General features: G+C 35.4%; 1 long non-coding RNA gene across 1 annotated transcript; it reads left to right on the plus strand.

Annotated features, from left to right (window-relative positions):
• The first annotated feature begins 9625 nt into the window (after positions 1-9625).
• LOC116273164 lies at positions 9626-13554 on the plus strand. The gene is made up of 2 exons (XR_004181627.1): positions 9626-12839; positions 13421-13554. It is a non-coding gene; the product is annotated as an uncharacterized LOC116273164 (long non-coding RNA).
• Positions 13555-13956: the final 402 nt, after the last annotated feature.

Here is a 13956-nt window from a genome sequence, read left to right on the forward strand (position 1 = left end):
ATTTATAAAAAAGACATTATTCCAAAAATAAAAGTTATCTTATTTTAAAATTAATCTTGTAGATTGCTTTAGAAGTCAATAGGATCTGTGTAATCTATAGGATTATGTGGAACATGACACAAGCCTATCTTCTTAGAGAGTAGTTCTTACTTGCCTAAATTATTATTGTTTTTTAAGCAACTGTGAGGCAACAAATTGAGCATAGCATTAATCATGCTGTGTTTTATGTAAAAATAATGATGTATTGCATGTTTTTTGGTAAGGGGTCACAGAGCAAATTTTTAGCAGAAAATTACTCATCCAGATTCTATGCCTAAAACTTCACTCTCAACTAAAGCCATGAAGTTGATAACTGGGAATAATTTTTCTTGCGTGTCAAATAAATGTAACTGCTGATCTTAGAGCAACAATGAATTTAACAATTTAAAACTTTGTGCAAATAGATTATTATTTTATTTTATTTAAACCACAATAAAAAAGTTTTTATTTAGCAGGAAGTTACCCAGATTCTATGACTAAAACTTCACTGTCAACTAAAAACATGAAGTTGATACCTCGGGATAATTTTTCTTGAGTGTCAAATAAATGTAACTGTTGATCTTAGAGCAACACAGTAGTTTACTAATTTAAAACTTGGTGCAAATAGATTATTATTTTATTTTATTTAAACCACAATAAACCAGTTTTTAAATTTAACAGTTGATAAGTACTTGTTCTATTACAGTCATTCTCAATGTAATTAATTGTATAAATTCATAGAATTTCAAGATTCAAGGAATTTTTACAACTTTAAGCTGTCAGACTACAAACAAATTTTGCAATGATGAGATGTGGGCCAAACTGAAGAACTATGTAACGTTTTTCTGAAACTGCAGACAGTGAACATAAATGTCTTTTGTATCTTTGGTGTGTTTTGTTTTTTAAAAAATACTTTTCTTTAGGTTCGAGGGTACATGTGCGGGTTTGTTATGTAGGTAACCTCGTGTTATGGAAGACTGTTGTACAGATTATTTCATCACTCAGGTACTAAGCCGAGTACCCACTAGTTATGTTTTCTGATCCTGTCTCTCTTCCCCTCCTCCACCCTCAAGTAGGCCCTAGTATCTGTTGTTCCCCTTTTTGTGTTCATGACTTCTTATTATTTAGCTCCCACTTATAAGTGAGAACATGTGGTATTTGGTTTTCCTTTTCTGCATTGGTTTGCTAAGGATAATGGCTTCCAGCTCCATCTATGTTCCTGCGAAGGACATGATTTAATTCTTCCTTAATGGCTGCATAGTATCCCATGGTGTATATGTACTACATTTTCTTTATTCAATCCGTCATTGATGGGCATTTAGGTTGATTCCATGTCTTTGCTGTTGTGAATAATGCTGCAGTGAAGATTCACTTGCATATGTCTTTATGGTGGAATGATTTATATTCCTTTGGTTATACACTCAGTAATGGGATTGTTGGGTCGAATGGTAGTTCTGTTTTTGCTCTTTGAGGAATCACCACACCACTTTCCACAAGAGTCAAACTAATTGACAGTCCCACCAACAGTATATAAGCATTCCTTTTTCTCTGCAGCCTTGCCAGCATTTGTTATTTTTTGACTTTTAATAATAGCCATTCTGACTGGTATGAGATGGTATCTCATTGTGGTTTGGTTTACATTTCTCTAATGATCAGTGATGTTGAGTTTTTCTTCACATGCTTGTTGGTCGTATGTATGTCTTCTTTTGAAAAGTGTCTGTTTGTGTTCTTTGGCTATTTTTTAATGAAGTCCTGTTTTTTTCTTGTAAATTATTTGAAGTTCCTTATTGATGCTGCATATTAGACTTTTGTCAGATGATAGTTTGCAAATATTTTCTTTCATTCTATGGGTTATATGTTTACTTTTTTGATAGTTTCTTTTGCTGTGCAGAAGCTCCTAAGTTTCATTAGATCCCATTTGTCAATTTTTGCTTTTGTTGTGATTGCTTTTTGGTGTCTTCATCATTAAATGTTTGCCCATTCCTATGTCCAGAATATTGCCAAGGTTATCTTCCAGAATTTGTAGTTTTGAGTTTTACACTTAAGTCTTTAATCCATCTTGAGTTGATTTTTATATATGGTGTAAGAAAGGAATCCAGTTTCAATCTTCTGCATATGGCTAGCCAGTTGTCCCAGCACAATTTACTAAATAGGGAGTTCTTTCCCCATCACTTGTTTTTTCAACTTTGTTGAAGATCAGATAGTTGTAGATGTGGCATTATATCTGGGCTTTCTATTCTGTTCCATTGGTCTATGTGTCTGTTTTATTTATCCTTGGTGTTTATATAAACACAATATTATAAAGTCTTCAAAAGGAAAGTCTTCCTTTTATATGTCTTCATATTACCCAAAATACATAGCAGAATATTTTGCATGTTACAGTCAATCAGTCAATATATGTTGATTTGTTGAGTTAAATTTTGCTCATGACAAGTTGTTGGCAACATAAGAAATGCTGCACAACAAAATAAGATGTTTTCTTATTGCTCAGGCTAAATATTATAGCAATTTGGATGAAGCCCATCAGAAAAAATATATATATATACTATATATACACAAATATTATAGCAATGTTATTGGAAGTATTAGGCTACTCTCAATGTACATGTTAGTAGAACTCCTTGCAACTTGTACAGATGAAAAAATCTTTTCATATGTGTTTGCAGATGATTAAGTTAGTATGTGGTCATTAGAGTGGGTCCTAATCCAGTATGACTGCATCCTTATTAAAGGGGAAATTTGGATACAGAAACATACACACATGGGCAACACCAAGTGAGGACGAAGGCAGAGATCAGGGTGTCTTAGTGTTCCTGAAGAAAAGAAACACTGAAGATTGCCAGAAAATGCCAGAAGCTGGGAGAGAGAATGGTACAGATTCTCCTTAACAGCCCTCAAAAGGAACTGACCTTTCCCATATCTTGATCAACACCTAATCACCAGAACTACTAAACAGTAAATTTCTGTCATTTAAGACACCACCCAGTTGTGGTACTTTGTTATGGCAGCCCTGGAAAACTACTATGCTATGAATCATAAACAACTTAAAACTTGGATATAGCTACTTAGGCTGTATAAGAATGGATTCCATGTTTAAACTTTACAATGTGCTTTCTGTGGCAAGAATACATGTTTGTGATTCAGAGTCAACAACAATCTCTAGGAAATGTCTGATTTGGTAAAAGTAGACGAAAAAAAGCGTCTGTGTATAGAACAGGATTAGAAGTGAAAATGGAAAAGAACTATAGATGAACTGGTACAGTAAAATGATCATAGAATTTTGCCCTTTCCCTCTTTCATTTTTCCACTTTTTTCAGTTTTATTAGTATTTCTTATTTTATTCATCAATAATAAAGTGCATATAAATTATATTTTCTTATAGATGGGAGGAGGTAAAGGGAATACCTTTATTTACTTCCAGTAACATAATTTTAAAAATTGAAAGTCATATCGTTTAGATTATACATAAACATTTTTTAAACTACTGTATTTAATTAGCTTGAATCTTAATTCTATACTCCCTAATATCTAAGTCCTTCATTTTTTTTTTCATTTTTCTTCAATATTCTACTATCTCTGATGCATTTTCTATAATGTTATGTTGGGCTCTTTGGAAAATAGCCTCTGGTACATAGTTTAACATGAATGTTTTTAAGAATCTTTGAGATCAACACTAAAAATGGAGAGGGAGGAAGAAGGATTGAGCAGAAGTTGAGCAGTAATACAAACTCAACAGCAGGCTCAGTCAATCCTAGGGGGCACTCTGGAGACAGACTGGACCTTCAGAGTTGTTCTAAATTGGGCTAAGATAGGTGGCCTTTATACCTTTGCCTAGATCAGTCACTGGATGTAGGCCATCCAGGAATGAGTGTGACATAGTGCAAGGTGGCTCTCTGCAGCTGAGTCAATCTTTTGAAAGCACTGACTGTTCAAAGCTGTCAGTCAACATCACTCTCCACCAGCTGAGGCTGTAAGTACTTCATTGAAAGGAACCTCAGGATTGCATTACAATGTCCACTGGATGGAAGAATGAATATCCTCCTGAGTTTATCTCACCTTAGTATAAAAGGTGTTCTAATAATCTATGAAAATTTTTTTAACATTGGGATCATTTCAATTACTAGAAGAAGGATGTCATATGTAAAAATTTTGTAAATGAAAAACCATTTCCTGAAAGAAATAATCATCCACTAATTTACATTTTTAGTTTTAAGATACCCAATCTATTCCCATGTTGACTTTGCTGGAGGCAGAGTTCACCTTTAGGTATAAATGCCCTCTGAAATTTTGAGTGCTAAATGATTTTCTACATTGGTGGATGTTGACCTGAACTTTCCTTTTTTATATACTTTAAGTTCTGGGATATATGTGCAGAACGTGCAGGTTTGTTACATAGGTATACACGTGGCATGGTGGTTTGCTGCACCCATCAACCCATCATCTACATTAGGTATTTCTCCTAATGCTATCCCTCCCCTAGGCCCCCACCTCCCAACAGGCCTTAGTGTGTGATGTTCCCCTCCCTGTGTCCATGTGTTCTCATTGTTCAACTCCCACTTATGAGTGAGAACATGCAGTGTTTGGCTTTCTGTTCCTACAATACTTTGCTGAGAATGGTGGTTTCCAGCTTCAACCATGTCCCTGCAAAGGACATGAAGTTATCTTTTTTTATGGTGACATATTCTTTATCCATTATATCATTGATGGGCATTTGGATTGGTTCCAAGTCTTTGCTATTGTGAATAGTGCTGCTGTAAACATACATGTGCATATGTCTTTATTGTAGAATGATTTATAATCCTTTGGGTATATACCCAGTAATGGAATTCCTGGGTCAAATGGTATTTCTGGTTCTAGATCCTTGAGGAATAATCACACTGTCTTCCACAATGGTTGAACTAATTTACATTCCCACCAACAGGGTAAAAGCTTTCCTATTTCTCCACGTCCTCTCCAGCATCTGTTGTTTCCTGACTTTTTAATGATCACCATTCTAACTGGCGTGAGATGGTATCTCATTGTAGTTTTGATTTGCATTTCTCTCATGACCAGTGATGATGAGCATCTTTTCATATGTTTGTTGGCCGCATAAATGTCTTCTTTTGAGAAGTGACTGTTCATATCCTTCATCCTCCACTTTTTGATGGGGTTGTTTGTTATTTTCTTGTAAAATTGTTTAACAAGTTCCTTATAGATTCTGGATAGTAGCCCTTTGTCAGATGGATAGATTGCAAACATTTTTTTCCCATTCTGTAGGTTGCCTGTTCACTTTGATGACAGTTTCTTTTGCTGTACAGAAGCTCTTTAGTTTAATTAGATCCCATTTGTCAATTCTGGCTTTTGTTGCCATTGCTTTTGATGTTTTAGTCATGAAGTCCTTGCCAATGACTATGTCCTGAATGGTATTTAGCCTAGGTTTTCTTCTAGGGTTTTTATGGTTTTAGGTCATACATTTAAGTCTTTAATCATCTTGAGTTAATTTTTGTATAAGGTGTAAAAAAGGGGATCAGTTTCAATTTTCTGCAAATGGCTAGCCAGTTTTCCCAACACCATTTATTAAATAGGGAATCCTTTCTCCATTGCTTGTTTTTGTCAAGTTTGTCAAAGATCAGATGGTTGTAGATGTGTAGCATTATTTCTCAGGCCTCTGTTCTGTTCCATTGGTCTGTATATATGTTTTGTACCAGTACCATGCTGTTGTGGTTACTGTAGCTTTGTAGTATAGTTTGAAGTCAGGTAGCATGATGCCTTCAGCTTTATTCTTTTTGCTTGGGATTGTCTTGGCTATGTAGGCTCTTTTTCAGTTGCATACGAAATTTAAAGTAGTTTTTTCCAATTCTGTGAAGAATGTCAAGGGTAACTTGATGGGGATAGCATTGAATCTGTAAATTACTTTGGGCAGTATGGCCATTTTCACGATACTGATTCTTCCTATCCATGGTCATGGAATGTTTTTCCATTTGTTTGTATCCTGTCTTATTTCCTTGAGCAGTGGTTTATAGTTCTCCTTGAAGAGGTCCTACACATCCCTTGTAAGTTGTATTCCTAGGTATTTTATTCTCTTTGTAGCAATTGTGAATGGACGTTCACTCGTGATTTGGTTCTCTGTTTATCTATTATTGGTGTATAGGAATGCTTGTGATTTTTGCACATTAATTTTGTATCCTGAGACTTTGCTGAAATTGGTTATCAGCTTAAGGAGATTTGGGGCTGAGACAATGGAGTTTTCTAAATATACAATCATGTCATACGCAAACAGAGACAATCTGACTTCCTCTCCTCCGATTTGAATACCCTTTATTTCTCTCTCTTTCCTGATTACCCTGGCCAGAACTTCCAATACTATGTTGAATAGGAATGGTGAGGGAGGGCATCCTTTTCTTGTGCCGGTTTTCAAAGGGAATGTTTCCAGCTTTTGCCCCTTCAGTATGATATTGGCTGTGGATCTGTCATAAATAGCTCTTATTATTTTGAGATAGGTTCCATCAATAACTAGTTTATTGGGAGTTTTTAGCATGAAGGGTTGTTGAATTTTATCAAAGGCCTTTGCTGCATCTATTGAGATAATCATGTGGTTTTTGTCATTGGTTCTATTTGTGTGATGGATTACTCTTATTGATTTGCATATGTTGAAGTAGGCTTCCTCCCAGGGATGAAGTTGACTTGATCCTGGTGGATAAGCTTTTTGATGTGCTGCTGGATTCAGTTTGCCAGTATTTTATTGAGGATTTCGCTGTTCATCAGGGATATAGGCCTGAAATTTTGTTTTTGTTGTTGTTGTTGTTGTTGTTGTTGTTGTGTCTCTGCCAGGTTTTGGTATCAGGATGATGTTGGCCTCATAAAATGAGTTAGGGAGGAGTCCCTCTTTTTCTATTGTTTGGAATAGTTTCAAAAGGAATGGTAGCAGCTCCTCTTTGTACCTCTGGTAGATTTCGGCTGTGAATTCATCTGCTCTTGGGCTTTTTTTGGTTGGTAGGCTATTAATTATTGCCTCAATTTCAGAACTTGCTATTGGTCTATACAGGGATTTGACTTCTTCCTGGTTTAGTCTTGGGAGGGTGTAAGCATCCAGGAATTTATGCATTTCTTCTAGATTTTCTAGTTTATTTGCATAAAGGTGTTTATAGCATCATTTTATGGTAGTTTCAAACACTAGCAGATCGGCATGATAAAACAGCGTATAGCAACACCAAAAACAAACAAACAACAACATCAAAAAAAACTAACGGGTCACTTTACTACTACTATTAAAGGGAACTTAGCCTTAACAAAAAGTTATTTTAAACAACATGCCATTTTTGCCATAAACCTTCATCTTTTTTACTTTCATTTATCTATGAAAGTGTTTTACATAGTTACTTCACACCACTGTGTAGGGACATCAGGTACTACCAGTATCATAATTAGATACGTTATAGGTTCACAATTATGTGGTTTAAGCTCCCTATACATCACTTACTGTGTTTATGAAGCTCTTAATTTGAAATCTGATTCTACCCAGGTTTTTGTCTACTGTATTTGGCCATTAACCATCTAGCTCCTAAAGTTTTTCTTTGTGATCAGTCTTATCCCTGAAGCAATCTATTTCTGCCTTCATTCTTTTTCTTTATTGCTAGAGAATTAAATTCTCATTTCTATCCTTTCTAAATCATAAAATTAGCTCTGAGCTAGATTCTTTCCATGGCATTTGGTCATTTCTTTCTTATCTCTAAGATTTTAAATGTTTTATAAATAATCTTTGCTTATTGATCAAATTTTCTTAACACTTTAGGACCTAAATTTCATATATTTGTTTTCTTTGTGGTGGTAGATTTTCTGGTGCTCTGGTTTTAGCTTGTGTGTAAATACTATAAAGTTTTGACTAATAGATCAGCAGAGAAGGCATACAGCCTCACACACACTGAAATTTTTTTGCACAAGAAATATCTGCAAGTTTTAGAGTGTTAAAATAGACCTTTGAATATTTTTAAAACTATTCCTGTTAATTCAAATATGTTTTTCTTAACTCCTAGATTTTTAAAAAAAATTTATCCAATGATTCGTAGGTTTGGTCTGGCGGGTTTATTATTTATCCACCAGACAGACAATGTTTTGTTGACATAAAAAATAGTCATTCTGAAAGCCAGTGTACATTATGATTATGTTGGTCACAGCCAGAGAGTTTTTCTTAAATACACTTTTATTGTGTGAAAGAGATATATGATGACAGATATAATATTAATTTAAATAAAAATATAAGAAAATATTTCTCTTCTTTTTAAATACAGTAGTTTTTTTTTCTACTAGCCTACTGAACCCAAATTATTAAGCCATTCTCTACTGTGCTTGATTAGTTACTATAATGTAAATTGATTCATGAAATTAATTCAGCAAAGTTGCAAAACATTAGTTCGCCATACAAAAAAATCAGTTGTAATTCTATATACTAGCAATTAACTATCCAAAAAGGAAATTAAGAAAACAATTCCATTTATACTAGCCCAAAAGAGTGAAATAGAAGGAATATATTTAACCACAAAGTTATAAGACTTTTGCATTGGCAACCAGAAAACACTGCTTAAAGATATTAAAGAGGACTAAATAAATAGAAAAATATACTGTGTTCATTGATTTGCAGGCTTAATATAGTTAAAATAGTAATTTTTTTTATTTTTTTATTTTTTTTGAGACCGAGTCTCGCTCTGCTGTCCAGGCTGGAGTACAGTGGTGCAATCTCACCTCACTGCAAGCTTCACCTCCCAGATTCACGCTATTCTCCTGCCTCAGCCTCCTGAGTAACTGGGACTACAGACGCCCGCCACCACGCCCGGCTAATTTTTTGTATTTTTTTAATAGAGACAGGGTTTCACCACGGTCTTGATCTCCTGACCTTGTGATCTGCCTGCCTTGACCTCCCATAGTGCTGGGATTACAGGCATGAGCCACCACGCCTGGCCAATAGTAATATTTTCTAAAATAACGTTCAGATTTACATAATCCCTATCAGACTTGCAATGACCTTTTTTTTGCAGAAATAGAAGAGCTTATTCTAAAATTCATATGGAATTGCAAGGGACTTCAAATAGCCAAAACAATCTTAAGAAGGAAGAATACTCTTACAGAACTTCATTTGTTAATTTCAAAACTTACTACAAAGCTACAGTAATCAAAAGAGTATGGTATTGACATAAGGATAGACATATAGATCAATGGAATAGAATTGAGAATCTTTGAACAAACCAATACATGGTCAATTGATTTTTGACCAGGGTGCCAATATCATTCAATGGGAAAAAGTAGTCTCTTTAAAAATAGGCTATTTGGTGCTGAGACAATTGGATACTCTCAAGCAAAAGAATGAAATTGAAGCATTTTCTCGTACAATATACAAAAGTTAAGCAAAAAATGGAACAAAGACCTAAGTGTAGGAGCTAAACCTATAAACTCTTAGGAGAAAACAGAAATAAACATTCATGACCTTGGATTTGATAGTCTTAGATATGACACCACAAATACAAGCAACCAAAGAAAAAAAATAGGTAAATTGAGCTTATTCAAAAATTGAAACATTTGTACATTAAAGGACAGTATCAAGAAAGTGAAAAGGCAACTTACATAATATGAAAAAATATTTGCAACTCATATATTATATAGGGTCTAATATCCAAAATACATAAAGAACCCTTACAACTCAACAACTGAAAGACAAACAATCCTATTAAAAATTGGGTGAAGTACTATGGGGGCTCCAGAGTAGGACCAGTACTGGTCTGATAGTGTACTGGCCCTAAAATAGCATGTGGTTTATCTCCCAGGGGTTTGGTGGAGAGGGAACTACATTGTTGCAGGTATGCATGACACTTTTGTAAAGTGGAGGCCTGGTCAATAGGTGAGGCAGGCCTGGCAAACAACCCTTCTATCCACCCCGTGATAGGCAGGCCTGTTTTTACTGTTACCAGTAAAGCAGTAGTTACGGGTTTAACTTGCTGCAAGACTTGTATACTCCTAGGATCTGTTGCTTAGTTGGGGAATGGTGGATTTTAGCATCCTTCCATAGTTGTGATCAAAATCCTAGGGGAACTGCTTTCCCTTGATGAACTTGTCAGAGGGACCAACTGGTTCACTCAGGGATAATGATCCCATTTGTAGACATTGATATTCTGGGAAGAGAGGAACATAAGACTTTTTCCCTGAGTCATTAGTAAATTAACCTTCTCAAATGCTTCCTCATGTTTTTTATTCCAGCACCCACTAGATCCCTGTTCTACTAGATGGTATAGAGCTAAATATAGAATGAAAGCCCACCAGTATCCCAAAAGACCTAGGAAACTTTGTTACTGTTTAACTGTTTTAGGTGTGAAAAATTGTTGTATTTTTTCAATTACTATGCTTGAGATAAGGCACATCTTACCTGACTAAGTGACCCCTAGGAAATTCACAGCTGATCCTGGGTCATATATCTTTTGTGGTTCAATGGCTCCTCCTCTGGATTAGAGACGAGTGCACAAGGCATCAAGGTGTTGCTCTAGCAATGACAAGTGTTTAGAGGTTAGCATAATATCAGCAAGGTAATGAAACTGTTTAACAGAATGTGGCATTGGGCTGCAAGTTAAATCTCTAGCAATTATTCCATGACAAATAGTGGGGTATGTAGATAACCCTGGGGCAACACTTGGAATGGCCATTGGTGGCCACTCCAAGGAGAAGCAAATTGGTCCTGTGAATCAGTGTATAAAGGGATGGTAAAAAAGACACTAGCTAAATCTACCACAGCACAAATTAATGTTCATTATGCACCTGTGTCCACTAAAGGTAAACTTCTCTGCTTGTTTTTGGACTCCAATAGATTTTGGATGCCACATGGGGCCTCCAGTTGCCTCCTACTGCTCACACGTGAAGGCAACCTTGGCCCCAAGCCTAATCTGTAAGCTGAGGTGGAGTACACCCCTGGAACACAGAGACTGAGATTCTTTTAGGTATAGTTCCTTTTGCTCCTTCTACCTCTTTTTTCTGATGGGACACTAGTAAGGAATCATTTTCACTATCTAGTTCCAGAACACTTTCGTCACCCCAAAAGAAATCCTGTAGCCATCATGTAGTCACTTCTCTTTTCTCCTTACCCCCAAACCCTGAAAATGATTGTTTAACATGGTGAATATAAAAAACGCCACTGAGTTGTACACTTTAAAAAAGTTAAAATGGTGAATTCAATGTTATTAGTCAACCTTTGAGTCTCAACTGAAATTTTGGGCCTTAGACTGTAAGGTCAAGGTGGCTGGCCAAGAAAAAAGAAAGAAAGAAAAAAAATTCAAAAAAAAAAAATGCTGTTCAAAATTGATAATTTACATTCTTTTAAAGTTTAGTTTCTCCTTAAAGTAGAAGCTTCTTGCCAAACATTTGCAATGGGTGTGATTTTATCTTAAAAATCCAAGTAAAAGAACGTTTGAGGACTCTTCCCCTTTTATTACATATAATAGCGTATGATGATAATCAATTTGCTTATTCTTTCAGAAAGTTATTTAGCTCAGTAGATACTAAGAGGTGCCACCAAATAAAAAAATTCTATAATTGATTTAAAAGCAGTGATTTGGATCATACAATTAGGTCTAATTATTGTATTTATTTTATTAAATTGCAAACTTACTAAAATAACATTGGCATATTCTCTGTCATAGATTTGTGGTAGCTGTATCCAAAATTGTTACTCCTCAAACAATAAATTTCATCTGTAAGTCTTTTTGCCAGTAGAATTCTAGACTTGAATGACATCAATTTAAATAGGTTATTACACTGATTCTAAACTCTTCTGCCTCATTGTAGTAAAAACTGGTCCAACTCAAAAAGGCCACATCAACCCAGCAGCTTGCCTTGAAAGTGCAATCATGCTCTCTAAGCACTAGTAGCACAATCATTGATTTTAGAATCAATGGGACACCAAGGTCACACTAGATCTCTGCTTGGCAGCCGGAAAATGGGTTAGAACATTTTAAACTTTATAAAATCAAAGCAAGTAAACATTAAATTACATAAAATCATATCTGTTTTGGCTGCTTGTATCTTAAAGTCAACTGAAAGCAGACATGAAATGCCAACATTCAACTTCAGGAATTTGAGAACTAGCCAGCCATCCCTGACCTTATAGTCTAATGTCTGATTCCAATTGAGAGCCAAATGTTGATTTCTTCTAAAGAACTCTTTTTTAGATATTTCATTTTGAAATTTTTATCAGTTTTCAAAAACTGGAATCCTGGGTTGCAGGCTGAAATATGAGCGTATTCCCTCAAAACACTCACAGCAAAAAGCCCAGCGTTGTTTTATAAGCAACAACTTGACAAATGCTGAATTTATAGCTGTGATAGTAGGTAAAATATGCTTGGTGGAATAAATGCTAAGTGGCAGTTTGATCTCATCATTAAGTGACAAGGTAGAGATATTAATTTTTTCAAATTCATATGGATTTAGATGAGATCATACTAAGTAACAGAAAATTTGTTCTTTGAATTTTTTCTAAGCAACTCCTGGCCCCTTAATGCCCTTCCACTGATGCTTTTAACAGGATTAACTTGTGAAAGTAGTGGCAGATTGTAAAGAATATTTGCCCTTAGTCTTTATGATATAGTTTAGGAGAGTCAATGTTAAGTTACAATGTATTTTGTTTTACTTTTGTAGACATCTCTAACCCTGAATAGCTAAAATTCTAGCACACTGTACACAATTTGTACTTAACTTTCTTTGTCACTTTAATTTTTTTTGACAGATGGCTGTTGCCAAGAATCAGCTTGGGTGGGGAGCTAAAGTTCCAAGAAATATAAGAAGTTGCATGCATAGCTGATATCCCTCAGGTTTTTTTTTTTTTTTTTTCCTGCACTCCAAATGATAAACAGAGACCTGAGCCAGAGCTCCTGCCTTCTGGGATGGCCCTTACCAATGACGGCTTTGTCTCTTGACTGAGTCCCAGGTCCCCAGTCTGTAAATCAGACATAATTTTGTTTGTCATCCCCTTTACTTCACCAAGGGATTTTAAGGATTGCAAAACCACATAGCACTTGACAATACAAAATGCTATAGTAATGGTTAAAATGAAGAATTACCGTGTCCTGCCAATGAGTAATCTACTCTCAGGGAGTAAGTTAAGCATCTGGGATGTGAATTAACTCTCTCCCGCCATCAGGGCACCATTTTTAGCTGAAGGCTGGAGGGTATAAAAATGTATATTATTCCTACATGAGGCCAAAATACTTCTGCCCTTCCCACTATGCTAACATTGTATAACTAAAAATTTACTAGAAGATATTAGACAGTCTTGGCAAAGTCTAAAAATTAAGTCTAGAAAATTATTATAGCTTAATATGTAATTATCGAAGCAATCGCCAATGTTTATTCCTTTAAAATAAAACAAAATGAAATCTTTTCATTCTTTCAGGTTTTCCTCCCTGAAATCACCAAAGACTGAAAGCATGAACAATAATATTACAGTTTTCCTTTGCAGCTCATTATAGCTTTATGATTTATGAATTTATACAAACTTATTTTTATTCTATTAAATTATTATCACTACAAAGTGATATGTGTTCTTTACATTTACAATATATTTTCTAAGTTAATAATCCATTTATCTTTGTTAGCTAAGGCTGCTGTGACAAAATACCACAAACTAAGTGTCTTACACAACAGAGAGTGTTGTCTCATGATCTAGAGACTAGAAAACCCAGATCAAGTTGTTGACAGAGTTGGTTCCTTCGGAGGCCTGTGAAGGAGGGTCCGTCCAGGCCTCTTTCCTAGCTGCTAGTGGTTTGTCTGCAATCTTTGAAGTTCCCGAGTTTCTTCTCCATCACCCTGATCCCTGTCTTCATCTTCACATGGTGTTCTCCCTGTGTGCATGCCTGTGTCCAGATTTCTCCTATATGTAAAAACACCCAACATAATGGATTAGGGACCCACCTTACTCCAGTATGACCT

This window comes from Papio anubis, unplaced genomic scaffold (assembly GCF_008728515.1).
Source record: "Papio anubis isolate 15944 unplaced genomic scaffold, Panubis1.0 scaffold41, whole genome shotgun sequence".
Lineage (NCBI taxonomy): Eukaryota > Metazoa > Chordata > Mammalia > Primates > Cercopithecidae > Papio > Papio anubis.